This window comes from Leopardus geoffroyi, chromosome D2 (assembly GCF_018350155.1).
Source record: "Leopardus geoffroyi isolate Oge1 chromosome D2, O.geoffroyi_Oge1_pat1.0, whole genome shotgun sequence".
NCBI lineage: Eukaryota > Metazoa > Chordata > Mammalia > Carnivora > Felidae > Leopardus > Leopardus geoffroyi.
In genome coordinates, this window is record NC_059334.1 from 46,499,985 (window position 1) to 46,525,190 (window position 25,206).

The 25,206-nt window shown below is 37.2% G+C and overlaps 1 protein-coding gene across 9 annotated transcripts in view; it reads right to left on the bottom strand.

Annotated features, from left to right (window-relative positions):
* Window positions 1-25,206, bottom strand: part of PTPN20 (protein tyrosine phosphatase non-receptor type 20) — a 111,542-nt gene that overhangs the window by 63,282 nt on the left and 23,054 nt on the right. The gene's annotated exons all lie outside the window — the stretch shown is intronic.

Below are 25,206 nucleotides of genomic sequence, written 5' to 3' on the forward strand. Positions count from 1 at the left end.
AGAGAGAGACAGAATCCAAAGCAGGCTCCAGGCTCTGAGCTGTCAGCACAGAGCCGGACTCGGGGCTCAAACCCACGAACTGGGAGATCATGACCTGACCTGAAGTCAGATGTTTAACTGACTGAGCCACCCAGGCACCCCCCAGCTATCACTTTTAGAACTAAATCCTTTTGGGGTGCCTGGGTGGCTCAGTCGGTTAAGTGGTTAAGTGTCAACTCTTTGATTTCTGCTCAGGTCATGATCTCACAGTTCCTGGGATTGAGGTTAGCATCTGGCTCAAGGAGCATCTGACAGCAAGGAGCCTGCTTGGGATCCTCTCTCTCCTTTGCTCTCTGCCCCCACCCCCACTCACACACATTCTCTACCTCTCAAGATGAATAAATAAACTTTAAAAAAAAAACTTAAAAGAAGTAAGTATCTTTAGACAAATTTGATGAAATGGAAACTTTTATAGAGAATTATAAACCATCAAAATCGACTCAAGAATGTGTAGAAAGCATGAATAATATAATAGCCAGTTTAAAAGTTCAAGAATTAAAAATCTCATCCCCAGGAGGTAAAAGGCATCTGGAGCCAGAGAGGCTTCCAGATGAAATTTTATCAAACTTTCAATGAACAAAATATCTTTCTTATACTAATTATTTTAGAGATTTTTTAAATGTAAAGTTACCAAATTTATACTAAAAGGTTAAGAAAATTCTCACCTAAAAACAAAATATGTAAAATACAAGTAAGAAAAATCAGCCAAATTCAAAAATGGACATAGATGCAAAAATCCTAAGTAAAATATTAGTAAAAAGTGCAATGAAAGAAATGTGTAGATTTAAGTAACATTTATCAAAAAAATTCAACGTATGCTCAATATCATACAAATCTATCAATGTAAATGGGTACATAACAAATGTTAACTAAAGGACAGAAATCACAGTATCATCTGAACATATAACAAAAAATCATTTGAAAAATTCAGTAGTCTTTCAAGGGAGAAATAGAAGGGAACTTCTTTAACTAATAGGAAAGGTTATCTATTCAAAATATTGAGCCAACATTATACTTAATGGTAAAACTTTAGACATATTCTCATTGTTTAAGGAAAACATAAAAATGCCTGCTACTACTACCCTTATTTAACACTGAATAATATATGGGGTCCAAGCGCTAAAACAAAAGAAGAAAGTGGGGAAAAAAAACCTTAGGGATTAGAAACAAAGCAAGTAAATCATATATATAAATACTGTAATTATCTTACACAGAAAATTAAAGAGACTCTATAGTCAAACACTAGAAATAATAAGAAAGTTTGACAGGATAGCTGATAATAAATTAGAAACATTCCATAAACCAATAATAACCAACTAGACATTGCAACAAAAGAAAATGTATCATTCACAATAGAAATAAAAATATAAGGTAACTAGAAATAAACCAAAAATATATAGTAAAAATTGCAAAATTTTATTGAAGTGTAAAAAAAAATACAATTACTAATGAACCCATATTCATATAGAAGAAAACCCAGTATCATAATAATGATAAGAATCCTTTAAACTAATTCACAGATTCAATGTAAATCCAATCAAAATTCAAGCAGGATGTGTGTGTGTGTGTGTGTGTGTGTGTGTGTGTGCGCGCGCGCGCGTGCGCGCTCTGTATATAGACAAACTAGAGAATACAAGTCTAAGAACAGCAAAGACAACTTGGACAAGGAGAACAGATTGGGGGCATTTGCCTTATCAGATACCAATACTCATTATAAGCTAAAGTAATCAACAATGTGAATTAATGTAAGAATAGAAAAACAGATGAATAAAAGAGGACAGGGATTCAAAAACAGACACATGAGAGCCTTTGCCATTTGATAGTGCTGGCACTGCCGATCAGTAGGGAAAACACTAAAACAAATGGGGTTGGGGAACTGGCTTTCCCACCAGAAGAAAAAAAAAAAAAAAAGATTATATCCCTATCTCAGAGCATGATAAGATCAAAGATCAAAATATACAAGATAAAATAAAAGAGGCTATTTTTATTATCTCAGCATAGGAATAGATTTTTGAATTATAAAAACACAACTTATAGAAGAAAATATTGATAAATCTGAATATTCAATAAAAAATACTGTCAACAGGGGTACACCTGGCTCGCTCAGTCAAAATCTCAGGGTTGTGTATTCAAGCCCCATCTTGGGTGTAGAGATTACTTAAAAATAAATTCTTAAAAAAACAAAAATAAAATATACTGTCAACAAAGCTTTAAAAATGCATTCACCAGGAAGAAGGGATATAAAGGATATATATCTAGGATACATATAGAATTCTTGAAATTCAATAGGAAGACAAGTCAATAGAAAATAACGAGTAAAGTATATTAAACTAGCGGATACTCTTAGTTGGAAGTAACAACAACCAACCTCTGCTGATTTGAGAATAAATAAAATTCATTGCATGTCCTCTGGACAACTATAACCACCAAAAAAGCTGAGCAAAAAGTCATTGGTCTCCTGAATGCTGAGGGTGTACATTTAACACTCCTGATACTGAAGGCTAAAACTGCACCATACTAAAAATCACTGAATATATATGTGTAGAATTATATCTGGACTTTTTACTTGGTTCCATTGATTCCTACTTCTGTCCTTATGCTAGTGTCATAGTATCTTAATTATTACAGCTCTGTAAGATGTCTAGAAATCAAGTGGTTTAAGTCTTTCAATGTTGTTCTTTTTCAAAACTGTTGCTATTCTTAAAGCATTTTTTAAAGTTTATTTATTTTTATTTTGAGAGACACAGAGACAGCGAGAATGGTGGAGGGGCAGAAAGAGAGGGACAGAAAGAATCCCAAGCAGGCTCTGTGCTACCAGCAGAGAGTCCGATGCAGGGCTCGAACCCACAAACCGTGAGATCATGACCTGAGCCGAAACCAAGAGTTGGATGCCTAACCGACTGAGCCACCCAGGTGCCCCCAAAATTGTTGCTATTATTTTTGGGGGGTAATTTAATGGTAATTAATTTCAAAAAGTAATTCTGAAATAGCATGGAAAGAAAAAGAAAATCCTTATGTCACATCATTTTAAAAAAAAGAAATGAAATAAATCAGAGATCTAAATCTAAAAACTAAACTGTAAATTTTAGAAATATACAGGAGAGAATGTGATTTACAATTATGCAAATGTCTTAGTACACAAAAAACATGAAAGGTAAAAGAAAAACTGATAAATTAAATTTCATCAAAATTCACTGTTTAATAATTTCTCAGGTTTCTCTTGATTTTATACAATCAGTAAATTTCCAAGTGTCATATATCATACCTTAATTTCACCTCTTTGATCCCAGTTCATTCATGTGGCTCATGATTTTGCTCAAGTTCCCTAATCTCTCTATGCTTCAGGCTCATCATCTATAGAACAGAAATACTAACAGTGCCTGTGTCATAAGGATGTTATAATGATGGAGGGAGTTAAGATGGCAGAAAAGTAGGGGAACTGGGATTTTCCTCATCCCTCAAACACAACTGTATCGAGGTCACATCACTTGGAACATCCAAGAAATCAATCTGCAGAGTGGCAGAAGGATCTCTACAGTTGGAGGGAGACAGCTTGGCAGGATGGAGGTGTGTGTATGTGACTTGGGGGAGATAAAACAGCATAGGCACGAAGAGGAGGGAACCCCTTCTGTGGAGAGACAAAAGGGAGAGAAAGAGGGGTTGTGAAAGGGTGGTATGGAGTTTAGCACAAGAGGAAAACCTCTCTGGACCACAGACTGAGGAATGAGAAATACAGAGAGCGCCAGTTTTTCTTTTTTGCAAACAGCCTTAGGCGCTAAAACTTAGAGGTTCGAGTGCACAACCTTCTCTGGAGTGAATCCAGGAGCCCTGGCATACGCTCCTGGGGAGGAGCAAAGAGGCCCTGGAGTGCATAATGTGGTACAGCAATCTCAGAGGTGCACTGAGAGAGAACAGTCCCTTTCTCAGACTCTGGGAAGAGGGTTTATTGTGTACCCAAGGACAAAAGACCCTGCAGGCGCCTTTAATCAGCAGGGTGGAAAGGCTCTACTCTGGAACAGGGGAGAGAAGACACACCAAGCCGGGTCCTTTAAGACTTCGGGTTTTGAATCCCAGAGAATCAAAGATATTTATGTCCTAACGTGGAGGCACCTAAATATATAAATCAATTAATCACAAACATAAGCAAACTTATTGATAATAATGCCATAATTATAGGAGACCGTAATACTCCACTTACAACAATGGACAGATAATCTAGGCAGAAAATCGGTAAGGAAACAACAGCTCTGAATGACACATTGGACTACATGGACTTAACAGATATATTCAGAATATTTTATCCTAAAGCAGCAGAATACACATTCTTCTCAAGTGCACATGGAACATCCAACAAAATAGATCACATATTGGGTCACAAAACAGCCTTCAACAGGTACAAAAAGACTAAGATCACACCATGCATATTTTCAGATCACAACACTATGAAACTTGAAATCAACCACAAGAAAATATTTGGAAAGCCCCCAAATACATGGAGGTTAAAAAAACATCCTATTAAAGAACGAATGGGTTAACCAGGAAATTAAAGAAGAAATTTAAAAATACATGAAAACAAATGAAAATTAAAACATAACAGTCCAAACCCTTTGAAATGCAGCAAAGGCAGTCCTAAGAGGAAAATACATTGCAATTCAGGACTATCTCAAGAAGCAAGAAAGGTTCTAAATATACAACCTAACCTTACACCTAAAGGTGCTAGAAAAGAAGCAGCAAATCAAGCCCAAAGCCCACAGAAGAAGGGAAATAACAAAGATCAGAGTAGAAATAAACAATATAGAATCAAAAAAAAATAGTACAAGAGATCAATGAAACTAAAAGCTGAGGTTTTGAAAGAATAAACAAAATTGATAAATGCCCATACAGACTTCTCAAAAAGAAAAGACAGAGGACCCAAATAGATAAAATCACTAATGAAAGAGGAGAGATCACAACCAACACCACAGAAATACTAACAATTATTAGAGAATACTATGAAAAATTATATGCCAACAAACTGGACAATCTGGAAAAAAATGGAAAAATTCCTTGACAGTCACACACTACCAAAACTCAAATGGGAAGAAATAGAAAATCTGAACAGACGTGTAGCCAGCAAAGAAATTGAATCAGTTATCAAAAAATCTCCCAGGAAGTAAGAATCCTGGGCCAGATGGCTTCCCAGGGGAATTGTGCCAGACATTTAAAGCAGAGTTAACACCTATTCTTCTCAAACTGTTCCAAAAAACAGAAATGGAAGGAAAGCTTCCACACTCATTCTATGAAGTCAGCATTACCTTGATTCTAAAACCAGACATAGACTCCACTAAAAAGGAGAATTACAGGGGCGCCTGGGTGGCGCAGTCGGTTAAGCGTCCGACTTCAGCCAGGTCACGATCTCGCGGTCCGTGGGTTCGAGCCCCGCGTCGGGCTCTGGGCTGATGGCTCAGAGCCTGGAGCCTGTTTCCCATTCTGTGTCTCCCTCTCTCTCTGCCTCTCCCCCGTTCATGCTCTGTCTCTCTCTGTCCCAAAAATAAATAAAAAAAAAAAGTTGAGGAAAAAAAAAATTAAAAAAAAAAAGGAGAATTACAGGCCAATATTCCTGATGAACCTGGATACAAAAATTCTCAACAAGATACTAGCAAATCGAATTCAACAGTACATTAAAAGAATTATTCACCATGATCAAGTGGGATTTATTCCTGGGCTGCAGGGCTGGTTTTAATATTTGCAAATCAATTAAGTGCTAAGGTCACATTAATAGAAGAAAGGATAAGAACCATATGATGCTTTCAATAGATGCAGAAAAAGCATTTGACATAAAACAGCATCCTTTCTTGGTAAAAACCCTCAAGAAAGTTGGGATGCAAGGAACATCAGAAAAGCCATATATGAAAGGCCCACAGCTAATATCATCCTCAATAGAGAAAAACTGAGAGCTTTCCCTCTAAGATCAGGAACACGACAGGGATGTCCATTCTCACCACTGTTGCTCAACACAATGTTGGAAGTCCTAACCTCAGCAATCAGACAACAAAAAGAAATAAATGGCATCCAAATTGCAAAGAAGTCAACCTTTCACTCTTCACAGATGACATGATACTCTACGTGGAAAATCCGAAAGACTCCACCAAAAAATTGCTAGAGCTGATACGTGAATTCAGCAAAGTCGCAGGATATAATAGCAATATACAGAAATTGGTTGCATTTCTACAAACCAATAATGAAACAACAGAAAAAGATATCAAGGAATCCCATGTACAACTGCACCAAAAACCATAAAATACCTAGAAATAATCCTAACCAAAGAGGTAAAAGGTATGTATGCTGAAAACTATAGAAAGCTCATGAAAGAAACTGAAGAAGGCACAAAGAAATGGAAAAACGTTCCATACTCATGGATTGGAAGAATAAATATTGTTAAAATGTTGATACTAACTAAAGCAATCTACACATTCAATGCAATCCCTATCAAAATTACACCAGCATTCTTCACAGAGCTACAACAAACAATCCCAAAATTTGTACAGAACCAGAAAATATACCGAATAGCCAAAGTAATGTTGAAAAAGGAAACCAAAGCTGGAGGCATCACAATTCCAGACTTCAAACTGTATTACAAAGCTGTAATTATCAAGACAGTATGGTATTGGCACAAAAACAGACACATAAATCAACGGAACAGAATAGAGAACCCAGAAATGGACCCATATATATATGGCCAACTAATCTTTGACAAAGCAGGAAAGAGTATCCAGTGGAAAAAAGACAGTCTCTTTAGCAAATGGGAGAACTGGACAGCAACATGCAGAAGAATGAACCTGGACCACTTTCTTACACCGTACACAAAAATAAACTCAAAATGGATCAAAGACCTAATGTAAGACAGGAAGCCTTCAAAATCCTACAGGATAATCCTTCAGCCACCTCTTTGACCAAGGCACAGAAACTTCTTACTTAACATGTCTCTGGAGGCAAGAGAAACAAAAGCAAAAATGAACTACTGGGACCTCATCCAAATTAAAAGCTTCTGCACGGAGAAAGAAACAATCAACATAACTAAAAGGCAACCGACGGAATGAGAGAAGACATTTCCAAATGACATATCAGATAAAGGGTTAGTATCCAAAATCTATAAAAAACTTACCAAACTCAAGACCCAAAAACCAAATAATCTAGTGAAGAAATGGGCAGAAGACATGAATAGACACTTTTTCTTTTTGTTGTCTGATTGCTGAGGCTAGGACTTCCAACATTATGTTGAGCAACAGTGGTGAGACGCTTTTCCAGAAGACATGCAGATGGCTAACAGACACATGAAAAGATGCTCACCATCACTCATCATCAGGGAAATACAAATCAAAACCATAATGAGATTCTATACAAATTTTAGGATTGCTTGTTCTAGCTTCTAGAAGAATGCTGGTGCAATTTTGATTGGGATTGCATTGAATGTATTGAATGCATTGAATGCATAGATTGCTTTGGAAACCAATTTGACATAAATTATATATAAAAAAACACAATCACAATGAGATACCACTTCACACCTGTCAGAATGGCTAAAATTAACAACTCAGGAAACAACAGATGTTGGAGAAGATGGGGAGAAAGGGGAACCCTTTGTTCTGTTGGTGGGAATGCAAACTGGTACAGCCACTCTAGAAAACATTATGGAGGTTCCTCAAAAAATTAAAAAGAGAACTACTCTATGATCCAGCAACTGTAGTACTAGGAATTTATCCAGAGGATACAAAAATGCTGATTCAAAGGGGCACATGCACCCAATGTTTATAGCAGCACTATCAACAATAGCCAAATTATGGAAAGAGCCCAAATGTCCATCAATTGATGAATGGATTAAGGTGTGGTATACACACACACACACACACACACACACACAATGGAATACTACTCAGTGATAAATAAGGAATAAAATCTTGCCATTTGCAACAATGTGGATAGAACTGGAGGGTATTATGTTAACTGAAATAAGTCAGAGCAAAACAGGTATCATACAATTTCACTCGTGTGGAATTTGAGAAACTCAACAGATGCACACAGGGGAAGGGAAGGAAAAATAAAACAGAGAAGGAGGCAAACCATAAAAGACTCTTACACACAGAGAACAAACTGAGGGTTGCTGGATGGGAGGGGTGGGGGGTGGGGGGTGGGCAGGGGCAATGTGTTAAATGGGTGATGGGCATTAAGGAGGGCACTTTTCAGGATGAGCACTGGGTGTCATATGTAAGAGATGAATCACTGGGTTCTACTCCAGAAGCGAAGACTACACTGTATGTTAACTAAAGGATATTTAAAAAAAAAAAAAAAAGATGTTTTAATGATTAGATGAGGTATTATACTTGAAGCACTCAACAAAGTGCTGACAGGGTCAGCATTTAACATGTTGGTTATTACTGTTAATGTTTCAAGAATTCACTTTCTTCATTTACATTTTTTAAGATTTATTCCATTAAACCATGTGATTATTTTTCAATCTGTTGAAAAGAACTATCCAGAAGCTAGAAACAATGGTACTACAGTAGCAACAAAAAGCCCAGTGCCCAGATTTTGGTTCCTAAATACTATTCTCCAATAAAAGGAAACAAATCTCTGTGGAGAAATGGCTGAATTTAGGGCAAGGGTGTGGGTAAATACAAGATAAGCCTGAAGTATCTTGCAAAGCAATAAATTAATGAAATGCTAAAAAAAAAAAAAAAAAAACCCAAAACACAAATATGGGATAAAGTCAAGACACAGGAGTCAACCTGAAAGACATTCCAAGGGCCAAGGCTAGAATAATTTGAACAATAAGCTAAATGACAATTGGATTATAATAAAGTATAAAATAAATACAAATGATTCCAAACTCATAAACAAATGATCAAATAAATAAGTAGGGGAGAAGAGAGAAAATATTTTTATAGAATAATCCCAAAAACCATATATATACTTCCTCTTCCAACAGGTAGAGTTTAATTCTTGCTCCCTTCCCCACTCATGAGAGCAGACTACACTTAGTGGCTCACTTCCAAAGAGTGAGAAAAAGAAAACACAATAAATTTGTAGTAGAGAAAACACCTCTAGTAAATACCACCTTAACCATTATCAGTAGTGTCATGTGGATGGCATGTGCCCCCTGACATCATGTGACAAGAAGGGAACTTCACTTCTGTGGTGTTCCTCTCCCAAACCTATAATATTTTATGTCAAATACGTTTCTTAGAAAACTTCTTGGAGCAGCGCCAAATTCTAGTCCTGGGCTGTCTATCTCAGACCTTTATATGGGAAATAAATAACCTTACAGCTCTTAAAAGCCATCAGTGTTTCAGTTTTTCTACCATTCACAACGGTACCTAATTCTGGCATTCAATGGGTCTAGTAGATTTGGGAGATTCACTTACTTTCCTGGTCCTCCCAAAAGTTGTTTCAAATCTTGCCTATTCTCCTAAGCCTGTAACATATCCATATCTTTCCCTCACTCCCAGCAGTGGACCAACCTGCACTTCACAGACAAAATAAATCCATCAGTTGGAATTCTCTTGCATCCTTGATGCATAACAGACCAATCCTCCACCTCTGCACATCTGACCTCTTCCTAGGGTGGTAGGTAACACAGGAGCCACGTGCCCTCCATTTAGGCATTGGATCCCTATCCCTACCCTGCAACCACACATACATCCTGCTCTTCATCAAAATTTTCACCTTGTTTAACATCCATTGTCGCTTTTTGCCTGATTCAGTCTTTTATAATGGGCACAAAATGATAATTTTCCAACCCTAGCACTGCCCCCCACTTGCTTTTGTTGTGGTACAAAACATAAAACATAAAATTTACCATCATAACCATTCTTAAGTATACAGCTCAGAAGTGTTGACTACATGCATATCGTTGTGAAGCAGACCTCCAGAACATTTTTATCTTGCAAATCTGAAACTTAGTACCCATTACACAACAACTCCACTTTTCCCACTCCCCCCAGGCCCTAGTAACCACTATTGTACTTTCTGTTTCTATTGATTTGACCATCTACGATACCTCATACAAGTAGAATCATACAGTACTTGTCCTCTTGTGACTGGCTTATTTTACTTAGCATAATACCCTCAAGATTCATCCATGTTGTAGCATGTGACAGGATTTTCTTCCTTTTTAAGGTTGAATGATATTCTATTGTATGAATATACCACATATTGTTTATCCATTCACCCATTAATTCCCAGTCTTATCAGCTATAGCTGACAGGCAGCATTGCATATGTTTAAGGTGTACAGCACAATGATCTGACTTATGTACACCCAGAAATGACTACCAAACCAGTTTAGTTAGCATTCAGCATCTCATACAGATCCTCTTAACAACTTTCACATATAACATACAACACTGTTAACCAGAGAGACATCAGGTTGTATATGACATCCCTAGCACTTTATCATCTTATACCTGTAAGTTTGTACCTTTTGACTATCTTCATCCAAATCTCCCCCTCAACCCACCCCCTCCACTTCTGGTAACCACAAATCTGATCTCTTTTTCTAAGGTTTTGTGCACTTTTTCATTTGTTCAGATTCCACACATAAGTGAGACCACACAGTATTTGTCTTTCTCTCTCTGATTTTTTTCACTTAGCATAATGCCCTAAGGTTCCATCCATGTAATTGCAAATAGAGGGTTTTCCTTCTTTTTTATGGCTGAATAATATTCCTGTGTGTGTATAGTTCCATTTTTTACATGTGAATATTTCATTTTCCCAGTACGATTTATTGAAGAGACTGTCTTTTCTCCATTGAATATTCTTAGCTCCCATATAAAACAGAAGTTGACCATATATGCATGAGTGTATTTCTGGGTTCTCAGTTCTGTTCCATTGGTCTATGTATCTGTTTTTATGTCAGTACCATACTGTTTTGATCACTATAGCTTTATAATATAGCTTGAAATACAAAGTGTTATGGTCTTTTGTGGTGCCATATAAATTTTAGGATTGTTTTTCTACTTCTGTACAGAATTCCATTGGAGTATCAATAGGGATTGCACTGAATCCATAAACGACTTTGGGTAGTATGCACATTTTTAACAGTTTTAATTCTTCCAGTCCATGAACAGGGTATAACTTTCCGTTCATTTGTGTCTTCTTCCTTTTCTTTCATCAATGTAACAACACAAATTTTAAACACAGACACAGTAAGAAACAGAAAGTCCAAATAAAGAAGTTGAATTTGGGTCAAAAATCTTGGAAAAGACATGCAAACAAACTCTAGGGCTCTATGACTTCACTTATACCAAATATTTCAGGAATAAATAATACCAATTCTACACAAAGAATTTCAGAAAATAAAAGAAGATAGAATACTTCCCCAAAATGCTTTATGACACCAGACATCCTCTGCTATCAAAAACAGACAAGAATATTAAAAGAGAACACCACTACCTCTCATGAACATATTTAAAAAAATAAGTCTTTAATTACCTGGTGCTGGTTCAATTAAATATCCATATTCAAACATTCCAGAAGGATCACAGATCTAAATTTGAGAAGTTAAACAATAAGCCTTTAGAAGAAAATATAAGAAAATATCTTCATGACCTTCAGAAAGTGAATATTTCTAAAACAAACACCAGTCATAAAGAAAAACATTGAAAAATTGGACTTCCTTAAAATTAAAAATTTCTCTTCATCAAATGATATTATTAAGAAAGTAAAAAGGCAAGAGTGCCAGGGTGACTCAGTCAGAAGAGCATACAACTCAATCTTGGGGTCATGAGTTGGAGCCCCACATGAAGTGTAGAGACAACTTAAAAAAAAAAAACCTTAAAAAAAAGTAAAAAGACAAACCACAGAATGGGAAAAGATATTTGCAATACATATATCCTATAATAAACTCACTTAAATGACACATAAAGAACTTCTGCAAATGGGGGCACATGAGTGGCTCAGTCGGTTAAGCATCCAACGCTTGATTTTGGCTCAGGTCATGATCTCATGGTTTGTGAGTTCAAGTCCTGCAACAGGCTCTGTGTTGCTTGGGATTCTCTCTTCCTCCGCATCTCTCTGTCCCTCTCCAGCATGCACACATATGTGTGCTCTCACTCTCTCAAAATAAATATTTTTTTTAAAAAAGGACTTCTACAAATGAATAAGAAAATGAGAGTACTTAATAGAAGAACGGGAAAAGTGTTTGAACAGCTAACACAGATAAAAAGAATAGATAAGGAAGGATACGAAAAAGTACTTAACTTCACTAATGAACAAGGAAATAAAAATTAAAATCAAAATGTAATGTTACTACACAGCCACTAGGTTGACAAAATGAAAAACACAAATAATACAAATAAGTTTTGACGAGGATGTGGAACCACTGAAACTTTCAAACGCTGCTGGTGGATTAACCACTTTGGAAAATTGGTAGGCACGGCTACTACACCTCAACAGATGCAAACTTTATGAACCAGCATCTCATTCCTATGTATATATCCCCAATGTACATATATTCCTATGTATATATCCCCTATGTACATATCTTATGCATATATTCACCAAAAGACATTTACATGGATATTCATAGCAGTACCATTTGTAATAAAGACTACTAGCACTCTGTTTACTTAAAACAATGAATAAACAAACTGTAGTATATCCATTGAGTAGAATATTACCCAGCAGTAAGAATGAACAAGTCACAACTACATACAGTAACATGTTTGCATCTCACAAATAAAACATTAAGTAAAAGAAGTCAGACTCAAAAAAGTACATAAAATGTGAATACATTTACATAAAGATCCAAAGCAAGCAAAATTAAACTATGGTATTAGAAGTAAGGGCAGTAGTTATCCTTTGAGAAAGGGACTCAAAAGATGTACTAAGATTCTGGTAACATCCTGCTTCTTGATCTGAGTTCTGGTTACAAAGGTGCACTCCCTTTGTGAAAATTCACTGAGCTTGTACATTTATGAGTACTTTATCACATGTATATAAAATAAACTATATTGAGATAGTATTTTATTGTATTTCAATAAAAATTCAAGGAAAAAAAGACAAGCTAGAAGCTGGGAGATTTTTGATTTATGTATTAAAGATAAGGTTATTAGCTATAAAATACAGAATATATGAATTTTTTTAAAAACCAAAACAAAAAAAAAAACCCAGAAAATTCAAATGAAATGGAAATAGCCTAATAAATAAAAAAGATGACAACCTTGCCAGCATTCAGGAAAATGCTTATTAAAATAGTGTGATACCACTTTAACTGATCAGTTGGGAAAAATCATTAAAATGGATAACATTCACTATTGATGAGGGTTTAGGGAAATAGGCTAAAGGGAAAGTAAATTGAAATAGTATCAATCCCCTTAAATGTACATAAATTTTAACCAGAAATCCCTCCTCTATGTATCTCTCATAAAGAAATACTGACACATGTAAATACTGATCGAAGAACAAGGATGTTTACTGTAGTACTGTTTGGGACAATAAAAATTTGGGGGAAAAAAAAACCCAAAATGTCCTTCAATTATGGGACAATTAATAAATTAAGACATCTATAAAATGGAAATCTAATAGACCATCCTAAATTTCCCTGTTTTCTATCCCACTGCCCTTTCAAAGGCTTTCAAACTTCATAAAGTTCTACTGAGTCAAAACAGTTTGTGACATACAGCACAGTAAGTTATAAATAATAATTAACTAAAATTGCAGGTTTATATGTTCATATCAGAAGTAAAGTTATTAATTTAATAATATTTTGTTAAGAGCCCCCTCCCTGATAGAAAGGCTGTGGTTTTGACGCCCTGTAGAACACTAATCAGTTTTATTTCTAATTCAGCAAAGTTATTTCGAAATGCCTTCCCTAATAGACAACACATACCCTGTTCCTCAAAATGCTCTTTCAACCAGCACTACTCCCTGATTATTTAATGAGTTGAATAAATTACTTGAGACAGCTTTTTTCCATATTTGGAAGGGTTTTCCTCTAATACAAGGTAGCTAAATGAAGTGACACTTGAATGCTGAGTGATTTTTCAAGCATATATGATTTTAACCTTTAGAAAAAAGGGATTGTCTCCTTGTCTACAATGCTTTTGAGAATTTTGTCAAGTCTGAGGCTTTCAAAATTTGATTTGAATAAGTGAAAAACCTTCAAGTTTACTAGACCTTGCACTTTTTAAATAACCTACCTTCTTTAAAGGAATGCAGGGCTCTGTTAAGAATTTTTTAAAACTAAAAGACCCGCTAGATTTACTGACCCACTTTTTGTGCCTATAACAGACAGCTTCCTCTCTGCTAATTTATATACATAATGGCATTTATTGTTACAATAGCATCTCATCGTCTAGTTAGATTTTATATTTAATAGTCTAGCAGTCTCTCAAGAGACTCCCTTATATGATTCTATTCAAACTTATATAGGCTCGTATCAGACAATCACGATTTCATCACTGAATACCACAGGTCATTCACAAGTTCAGCCAGAGTCTCCCTTTGTAATCTCGGATTCCATGCCCTGCCCTCTGGAGCACCACAGAACATGCCCTTTCACAATAGCTCTTGGCATATTTGTACACTGGTGTAACATCTACTGTTAGGTTCTCTTCTCCAGGATTCACATCTCTACTTCCTTATTCCACTCCCTTCAATTCCTCTCTTATTCTACAATGAAAATAAATGTGATAAAACTTACTTCATGTCTGAGAAGTCCTTTACTGTAGCTTCCAGTGAGATAATTTGATAAGCTAATAATATGATGCTTTTCTTTTTTTTTAAGTTTATTTATTTATTTTGAGAGAGAGAGAGAGAGAGAGAGAGAGAGAAAGGCAGCAAGAGAGGGAAAGAGAGAATCCCAAGCTCCGTGCTGGCAGCATGGAGCTCAACTCAGGGTTTGATCCCATGAACCAAACCATGAGATTATGACCTGAGCTGAAATCAAAAGTTGGACGCTTAACTGCCTGAACCACCCAGGTGCCCCAATATGATGCTATTCTGACTCTAATGCACAACCTGGGACCTGTTTTATTCACCCTCACTGAAAGCTTTTGGGATTTTCCCCTGTGAGTGGAAATTTTACAGTAATGTTCCTTGATGTGGTGTCTTTTTTTTCCTTTTGTTTCACTAGTACTTGAACTCACTCTCAAACCTAGAAACTATGTCCTTCAGTCTGTGAACTTTTTAGTAAGTAGCTCCTCAGTTGCTTTTTTTTTTTCCTGAATTCCTATTAGTTACATGCAGACTATCTTGAATTCATCTTCTAATCTTATCTTTTCTCTATTTTTTATCTCTTTATCCTATTTTCTGAAAGATACATCTAACTTTATATTCAATTCTGATATTTCTGTTAGCAGTTGCTAAATTTCTAACAGCTCTTTTTATTGATTGATTGGTCCTTGTTTTGACAATCCTGTTCACGTTTCTTGGTGCAGTATTGTCTCAGTTCTCTAAGTATATTAATTACAGTATTTACTTATTTGTTTTCTACCTGCACTGTCTCTGAATTCATTCTTTTTTTAAAATTTTTTTTAACATTTATTTTTGAAAGAGAGACAGACAGACAGACAAAGCATGGACAGGGGAGGGGCAGAGAGAGAGGGAGACACAGAATCCAAAGCAGGCTCTAGGCTCTGAACTGTCAGCACAGAGCCCAACACAGGGCTCGAACCCATGAACTGTGAAATCATAACCTGAGCCGAAGTCAGACACTTAACCGACTGAGCCACCCAGGCGCTCCTGTCTGAACTCATTCTTTTCCCATTTGTTTATTTTACTTAAAGGCTTTCCTTAGATATCTATCTGGTGACCTTTGGCCATTCATTCATGCATAACACTAAGATATTAAGAAGGGGTGTGTGTGTGTGTGTGTGTGTGTGTGTGTGTGTGTGTGTCTTTGACTAGTAGTAAGTAGTCCTTGTTATATGAAAATTCAAAGACAGAGGGAGGCACACATACATTGTCCTTTAATTGAGAACTTCCCAAAGTCTGTAGATGTTTCCTCAGAAAAGCCAATTTCCCCAGAGATAAATCCTCTGATTTCCTGCCTATGGTGTATAAACCTGGCTACCAGCATTGTTAAGAGCTGAGTGGAGGAAAATGGACGGTTGATGGGAAGGAGGGAGGGAGAGGCTTAACCTTGTGCTAAGCACAAACTTTCTACTACCACTCCATTTTCAGTCTAACAGCCCTCTCCCCTCCCAGTCCAGCCAACCTCCAAACCAAACAACTCCTCCACCTCCACCTCTACAGAGCAAGCCTCCTGTCCTTAGCCAAGGTAAGAAAAGAACAACTGTCTTGTGTCTAGAAAATTCTAATATTACAGGCTTTCAATAATTTTTCTGTTTCACTCAGTACCTTCAATTCCTGAATACTTCTTAGTTCTAATGCAAAAATCTAGCTATTTCTTATTGGCAGCTTCTCCTACCTCATCCCTTTCTGGCAGTGGGTTTCTTCTCCTCTGCTCTGCTAAAGTCATCACCCATCTGCTTTCCATCTTCCAAAATGGTTAGACTCTTTCACCTTCCAGTGTCTCCTCTCCTGTCAAGATGTCTGCATGGGTTTACATCTTTCCATTCCCTCACTACCTCTTTAGTAGGATTTCTAGAGGGAGCATACACTAAAGCCTGTACTTAGTCTGCCGTGTTTTAGTGCAAGGATTGCTCAGGATCTTGTCTCCTAAATACATTTTAAACAGTTTACCTTGGTCATGTTCAGAGATGAATTTTTAACATAACAAACAAAAAACTTTAATTTTATTCTTACTATATTTTACCTTGTTTAGTTCCTTTTCCAAATCCGCTGAGATTACTATAGCACTTTCCCCATATGACTATTACAAGATAAACATTTATATTACAGTCTACCTGCATACAAATGTCTACAATATATTGTAATCTTCTTGGGAGAGACCATGCTTTCTCTACTTCCCTTCCCTTCCATGTCTGGCCAGGCCAAAACATGCACTAGAAAAATGTTTGTGGAACGATGAATTTTGTTACCAGCTGTCATCGTGTGGTCCATCTTATCACATGTTTCTCTAGCAATAAGAGTACTTTTACCAGGTCTGGACAAATGCAAGGTGTTGGGCAACATGGAAAGCTTTTCTGTTAGGGTGTGGACTTCTATCACGGGTTCTAGATTAGTAGATTAAAATGGTATTTTCCCAAAACAAGGAAAATCCCTTGGCCAGAAGAAGAGTGCAAATAAAAATCAAAGAAGGAAAGGAACAGGTCAAAACTGGAGAAGAGGCGCTAGGCATCTGTGCAAGGAATGAAATATGAAATGGAAAGTCATACAAGGCACAAGGCCATAAATTAAAGAGGTCCATGAAAAATGAACACACATAAGAGACCCATTTTTATGTGTGCTCATGTGTTGTTTACAGGCAGACATGAAAGTTTAAAAGTACCAGGCTGGAGAGAACATCCTCTTGTCCCACCCTACTCATTCCTAGATTCCCTAGCCTTGGAATAAGGCAAGGTGTCCCTTTTTTGCTCAGTCTGAGATCCTGTCCCTAAAAAAGTCTGAGCCTCAAGCTCCTATGAATTACTCTGGTGTCCAACCTTTTTCCTCGGCTCAGGCACTGGAGCAGGCCTTGAAGAAGGCTATTTGTAGAGCATGTCCTGAAAGTCCGGGTGCATGGCATTATACACTGGCATATCGGAATGGTCAGGAAGTTAAAAACCAGGGAGAACGTGAATGAATTAATTAATGGTAGTAGAAAGATGGCAACCTTTATTACTTCAGTGATTTAGGAAAAATCCAGAATGTGGTTTCTTGAAGGGTCAGGTGGTGGAGATTTCACAGGAGTTGGGTAAGCCTGTGGGATTTTTCCAATGGTGAGCAAGGCTCGCCGAGGCCTAGTAGCAGCCGAAGCTGTTAGCAGCCGAGACCTAGTAGCCTAGTAGCTAGGCTAGTAGCAGCCCCTGGTGTGGTATCCTATAAATCTTTCTTGTGGATGGAGACCCCTTGACCAATGGCCAGAGTCAGGATGATTCTAGAGAGAGGAGAACTAAGAGGGAAGGACATAATTATTATGAAAGGTGGGTGGACTGATCTCATGACCTGCTGTACATTAATTCAGCATTTGTTTAGGAGCTATGCAGCCTGTCATTATACTCATATGAGGCACAGTACCAAACGTACTTCCCAGTGACTCCTCTAAATACCCCATCTGGCTTATTGATAAGGGGACATGAACTTAGAGAACCTTAAAAAGTACAAGGTACAAATGTTGCCCTTTCTCAGACACATGGGTGGGAAGGTGATAAAGAAGTATCTCAAGAAAAAGTGGGGTTGACTATAAAAACTAAAAGTGAACTAGCGCAAAGAACCTACTGGTCTAGTGTGGCCTGGACATTTACCATAACGAAAATGATGCTCTCTTCCAGGATCCTCAGGAACTAACAGAGAGTAGCATAAACTCTGGGCTAGGTAGCTAGCTCAGGGCCTACATGGTTCTGAATAATTCAGAATACCGGACCTGATGCATCAAAATCACCAGAAATTTCAGGTCATTGTGGTTAAGTTTTAAGGAGCCTAAAACAAGAAGAAGGCTGATGATCTTCACATAGACTTTGCCAATGGGACATATAAATGGCTAGTAAACTAGTTAAACTAGTAAATGAATCTCCTGTGTATTCTACCACTTTTGGAATCCTAAAAGGATGACTCCTGACTTCAGCAAACATTGCTAAATTCAAGCACCTATTTCACTTTGCAAAGGGATTCCAGGGAAGCTTCAGGGCCATGAAATTCTCCAAACAAATAATTTCCTGGGGTTTGGAGGTTTGGGTCATCCTAATCTTAGGGTAGCCAGGAAGGAGAACAATTACACTATCAGGATGAAGAAAGCTTCGTCTTGATCCAGGGCTGCTCTAGATTACTCTAGATGGAGATTGGTTTAATCCCTCTTGTTCTTAGTGAAGCTCAGTTCTTAAAGATCATTTCATTCACTTAATGTGTCATAAGCTATCTGTTTGGTTCATCGAAATTTGGCATAAATCAAAACTGCTAATCTGTCATTTCTTTAAGGACAATATATTGCAGAAACCACAGATCAGGGGTACCTCTTTTGTTCTTTGATTTCTCCCACCACTAAGAGCAGCTCTGAAATCATGTTCAACTCAACATTTATTAAACATTATATATTTACAATATACAAAGCACTGAGCGTGCTTAAGCAAAGAGGAAAAAGACTCAACCTTTATCCTCAAGAAGTCTGTACTTCAATAAGGAACTATAAAAGTAACTATAACATGAGACAATAAAACAAGCACTCAAATAAGAATATAAATAAAGGCTTAAGGGAGCCCAGAAAAGAGACTATAAATTCAGCTGGAATTCCATGAACACTATAAATGCTTTTAAAGGTGATTTGGGGACTGTGTATGTGACTACAGATTTTAATTCATTTAAAGTAATTTAGTTCTTAGGGTGGACGAGTTAAGCTGACAGAGAAGTAGGGGGACCCTGGGCTTTCCACATCCATCAAACACAGCTGTGTTGAGGTCAGATCATGTGGAACACTTAGGAAATCGATCTGTGGCCTGGCAGAAGGATCTCCACAGTTGGAAGGAGACAGCATGGCAGGTGCAAGGCTTATTTTAACAAACAAATCAAAGCACACCTAGTTAAAGGTCCAAACACCACATGACAAGCAAGGAGGAGCTCTGATTGACTAGTGGGAAAGGGCAGCCAAAATGCAACAGCAGAATACACAAAGCACATACCAGAAACACTTCCTGAAGCATCAGGCTCCGGACAGTGTGAGACATCTTTTAAATATAGCAGTACTCTCAGGTGCAAGAAATATAACAAGCTTTCAAAACACACACAAGACAGAAACATAGCCAAAATGGCAAGATGGAAGAATTCCCCCCCAAAAGAAAGGTCAAGAAGAAATCACATCCAGAGACTTGCTCAAAACAGATATAATAAGTAAGGGGCCCCTGGGTGGTTCAGTTGGCTAAGCATCCAACTTCAGCTCAGGTCATGATCTCATGGTTTGTGGGTTCGAGCCCTGAATCAGGCTCTGTGCAGACAGCTCAGAGCCTGGAGCCTGCTCTGGATTCTGTGTCTCCCTCTCTCTCTCTCTGTCCCTCCCCTGCTCATTCTCATGCTCATTCTCTCTCTCTCTCTCTCTCTCTCTCTCTCTGAAAAATAAATAAACATTAAAAAAAGGTTTGTTTTTTTTTTTTTTTCAAAAAAAACAGATATGGGGTACCTGGGTGGCTCAGTCAGTTAAGGTTCCAATTTCTGCTCAGATCATGATCTCACGGTTCATGAGTTTGAGCCCCATGTCAGGCTCTGTGCTGACAGCTTGGAGCCTGGAGCCTGATTCAGATTCTGTATCTCCCTCTCTCTCTGCCCCTCACCCACTCTCTCTCTCACTCACTCTCTCTGTCTCAAAAATAAATAAACATTAAGAAAATTAAAAAAAGATAGAAGCAAAATATCTGAAGATGAATTCAGAACAGTCATATGACTACCAGCTGGGCTTGAAAAAAGCATAGAAGACAACAGAGAAACCCTTGCTTCAGAGATCAAAGACATAAAAACTAGTCAGGCTCAAGTAAAAAATGCGATAACAGATGCAAAATTGACTGTATACAGTCAAAATGAGGATTAAAGAAGCAGAGGAGAGAATAGGTGATATAGAAGATAAAATTATGGAAAACAATGAAGCTGAAAAGAAGAGGGAAAAAAACTATTAGATCACAAGAGGAGACTTAGGGAATTTAGTGATTCCATAAAATGGAACAACATCTGTATCATAGGATTCCCAGAAGAAGAGTGGGGAAAAGATGAATAAGGTTTATTGGAACAAATTTTAGCTGAAAGGAAATCTGGGGAAGGAAACAAGTATTCAAGTCCAAGAAGCACAGAGAGCTCCTTTCAAAATCAACAGAAACAGGTCAACACCATGACATATCATAGTGAAACTTGCAAAATACAAAGATAAAGAGAATTCTGAAAGCATCTAGGGGCAAAAGGTCCTTAACCTACAAGAGTAAGCACACAAAGTAAGCAGCAGACCTGTCCAGTGAAATCTGGCAGGCCAGAAAGGAGTGGCAGGATATATTCAACGTGTTGAATGGGAAAATTATGCAGCCAAGAATTCTTTATCCAGAAAGGCTGTCATTCAGAATAGAAGAAGAGATCGAGTTTCCCAACAGACAAAAACTAAAGGAGTTCATGAACACTAATCCAGCCATGCAAGAAATTTTAAGGCGGACCCTTTAGGTGGAGAAAAAAAAAGACTAAAGCAACAAAGACTAGAAAGGAACAGAGAACATCACTAGAAACATCATCTCTACAGGTAACAAATGGCACTAAATTTATCTTTCAATAATCATTCTGAATGTAAACAGACTAAATGCTTCAATCAAAAGACATAGGGTATCAGAATGGATAAAAAAAAAAAAAAAACAAGATTCATCTATATGCTGCCTACAGGAGACTCACTATAGACCTAAAGACACCTGCAGATGGAAAGTGAGGAGATGGACAACCATTTATCATGCTAATGGATGTCAAAAGAAAGCCAGAGGAGCCACACTTGTATCAAACCAACTAGATTTTAAAACAAAGACTGTAACAAGAAATGAAGAAGGGCATTATATCATAATTAAGGAATCCATTCATCAAGAATAGCTAACAATTGTAAATATTTATGCCCCTGACTTGGAGGTACCCAAATATATAAATCAATTAATAACAAACATAAAGAAACTCATTGATAATAATACAATAATAGTAGGGGACTTTAACACCCCATTTACAACAATGGGCAGACCATGTAAGCAGAAAATCAACAAGGAAGTAATGGCTTTGAATGACACACTGGACCAGATAGACTTAATAGATATATATATTCAGAACATTTCATCCTAAAGTAGCAGAATACATATTCTTCTCATGTACATGGAACATTCTCCAGAACAGATCACATACATGGTCAAAAATCAGTCGTCAACAGTCATCAACATCAATCATACCATGCATATTTTCAGATCACAACACTATGAAAGTTGAAGCCAACCACAAGAAAAAATTTGGAAAGCCCTCAAATACATGAGAGTTAAAGAACATCCTACTAAAGAATGAATGGGTTAACCAGGAAATTAAAGAAAAAAAATTCATGGAAGCAAATAAAAATGAAAACACAGCAGTCCAAACCCTTTGGGATGTAGAAAGTCAGTCTTTTTTTTTTTTTTTTTTTTTTTTTTAATTTTTTTTTTTTTCAACGTTTATTTATTTTCGGGACAGAGAGAGACAGAGCATGAACGGGGGAGGGGCAGACAGAGAGGGAAACACAGAATCGGAAACAGGCTCCAGGCTCTGAGCCATCAGCCCAGAGCCTGACGCGGGGCTCGAACTCACGGACCGCGAGATCGTGACCTGGCTGAAGTCAGACGCTTAACCGACTGCGCCACCCAGGCGCCCCGAAAGTCAGTCTTAAAAAGAAAGGATACTGCAATTTGGACTTCTCTCAAGAAGCAAGAAAGATCCCAATACACTACCTACCTTACACCTAAAGAAGCTCAGAAAAAAACAGCAAATAAAGCTGAAAGCCAGCAGAAGAAGAGAAATAATAAAGATTAGAGCAGAAATAGATAATATAGAAACAAAAAAAGCAGAACAGATCAACAAAACTAAGAGCTGGGTCTTTGAAAGAATAAACAAAATTGATAAACCCCAACCAGACTCATCAAAAAGAAAACAGAAAGGACCCAAATAGATAAAAATCACATTTTTTATCACAGCTGACACCACAGAAATACAAACAATAATAAGGGAAATACTACTAAAATTATATTCCAACAAACTGGAAAATCTGGAAGAAATGGACAAATTCCTAGAAACTCACACACTACCAAAACTAAAAAAGGAAAAAATAGAAAATTTGAACAGATCAATAACCAGCAAAGAACTTGAATCAGTAATTAAAAATCTCCCAACAAGGAGCACCTGGGTGGTTGAGTTGGTTAAATGTCTGACTCTTGGTTTCGGCTCAGTTCATGATCTTACAGTTCATGGGTTCAGGCCCCATGCTGGGCTCTGTGCTGACAGCGCGGAGCCTACTTAGGATTCTTTGAGGATTCCCTCTCTCCCTCTCTCTCTGCCCTACTCACACTCTCTTTCTCAAAATAAATAAACTTAAAAAAAAAATCTCCCAGCAAACAAGAGTCCTGGACCAGATGGTTTCCCAGAAGAATTCTACCAGACATTTAAAGAAGAGTTAATACCTATTCTTCTCAAACTGTTCCAAAAGAATAGAAATGGAACAAAAGCTTCCAAACTCCTCCTACGAAGCCAGCATTACTTTGATTCCAAAACCAGACAAAGGCCCCACTAAAAAGGAGAATTAAAGGCTAGTATCCCTGATGAAACTGGATGCAAAAATTCTCAACATGATACTAGCAAATTGATTTCAATAGTACATTAAAAGAATTATTTGCCGTGGTCAAGTGGGGTTTATTCCTGGGCTGCAGGGTTGGTTCAATATTCGTAAATCAATCAATGTGATACACTACATTAACAAAAGAAAGGATGAGAACCATATGATCCTGTCAATTGACACAGAAAAAGCATTTGACAAAATACAGCATCCATTCTTGATAAAAACCCTCAACAAAGTAGGGATAGATGGAACATGCCTCAACATCATAAAGGCTGTATATAAAAGACCCATAACTAATACCAATACTGGAAGTCTTGGCCTCAGTAGTCAGACAACAAAAAGAAATAAAGGGCATACAAATTGGCAAGGAAGAAGTCAAACTTTCAGTATTTGCAGATAACATGATACTCTATGTAGAAAACTCAAAAGAATCCACAGAAAAATTGCTAGAACTGATACATGAATTCAGCAAAGTCGTAGGATATAAAATCAACATGCAGAAATCTGTTGCATTTCTATACACCAATAACAAAGCAGAAAAAGAAATCAAGGAATCAGTCCCATTTACAACTGCACCAAAAACAATAAGATACTTACGAATAAACCTAACTAACAAGGTAAAAGATCTGTACTCTGAAAACTATAGAACATTTATGAAAGAATTGAAGAGGACACACAGAAATGGAAAAGCATTCCACGCTCACGGATTAGAAGAACAAACATTGTTAAAATGTCTCTACTACCCAAAGCAATCTACATATTTAATGAAATCCCTATCAAAATACCACCAGCATTCTTCATAGAGCTAGATAAAATAATTCTAAAATTAGTATGGAACCACAAAAGACCCCTAATAGCCAAGGCAATCCTGAAAAAAGAAAAGCAAAGCTGGAGGCATCATGATTTCACACTTCAAGCTGTATTACAAGCTGTAGTCATCAAAAACAGATACATAGATCACTGGAACAGAATAGGAAAGCCAAAAATGGACCCACAACTATATGGTCAACTAATCTTCAACAAAGCAGGAAAGAATATCCAATGGAAGACTGTCTCTTCAACAAATGGTGTTGGGAAAACTGGACAGCAACATGCAGAAAAATGAAAAACAGACCACTTATTTACACCATATACAAAAATAAATTCAAATTGGATGGAAGACCTAACCATGAGACAGGAAAGCATCAAAATCTGAGAGGAGAACACAGGCAGCAACCTCTTTGACTTTGCCATAGCAACTTTCTACTAGACATGTCTGTAGAGGCAAGAGGGAAAAAAGCAAAAACGAAATACTGTGACTTCATCAAGATAAAAAGCTTCTGCACAGTGAAGGAAACAGTCAATAAAACTAAAAGGCAGCCTCTGGAATGGGAGAAGATATTTGCAAACAACATATCTAATAAAGGGTTAATATCCAATCTACAAAGAACTTATCAAACTCAAAACCCAAAAAACAAACAACCCAGTTAAGAAATGAAGACATGAACAGACACTCTTCCAAAAAAGACATCCAGATGGCTAACAGACACATGAAACGATGTTCAACATCAACATTGTTGATGTTCAACATCGTTATTAGGGAAACACAAATCAAAACCGCAATGAGATACCACCTCACACCCGTCAGAATGGCTAAAATTGACAACCCAAGAAACAACAGGTATCGGCAAGGATGCGGAGAAAGGGGAACCCTCTTACACTGCTGGTAGGATTGCAAACTGGTGCAGCCACTCTGGCAAAGAGTATGGAGTTTCTTAAAAAGACTAAAAATAGAACTAC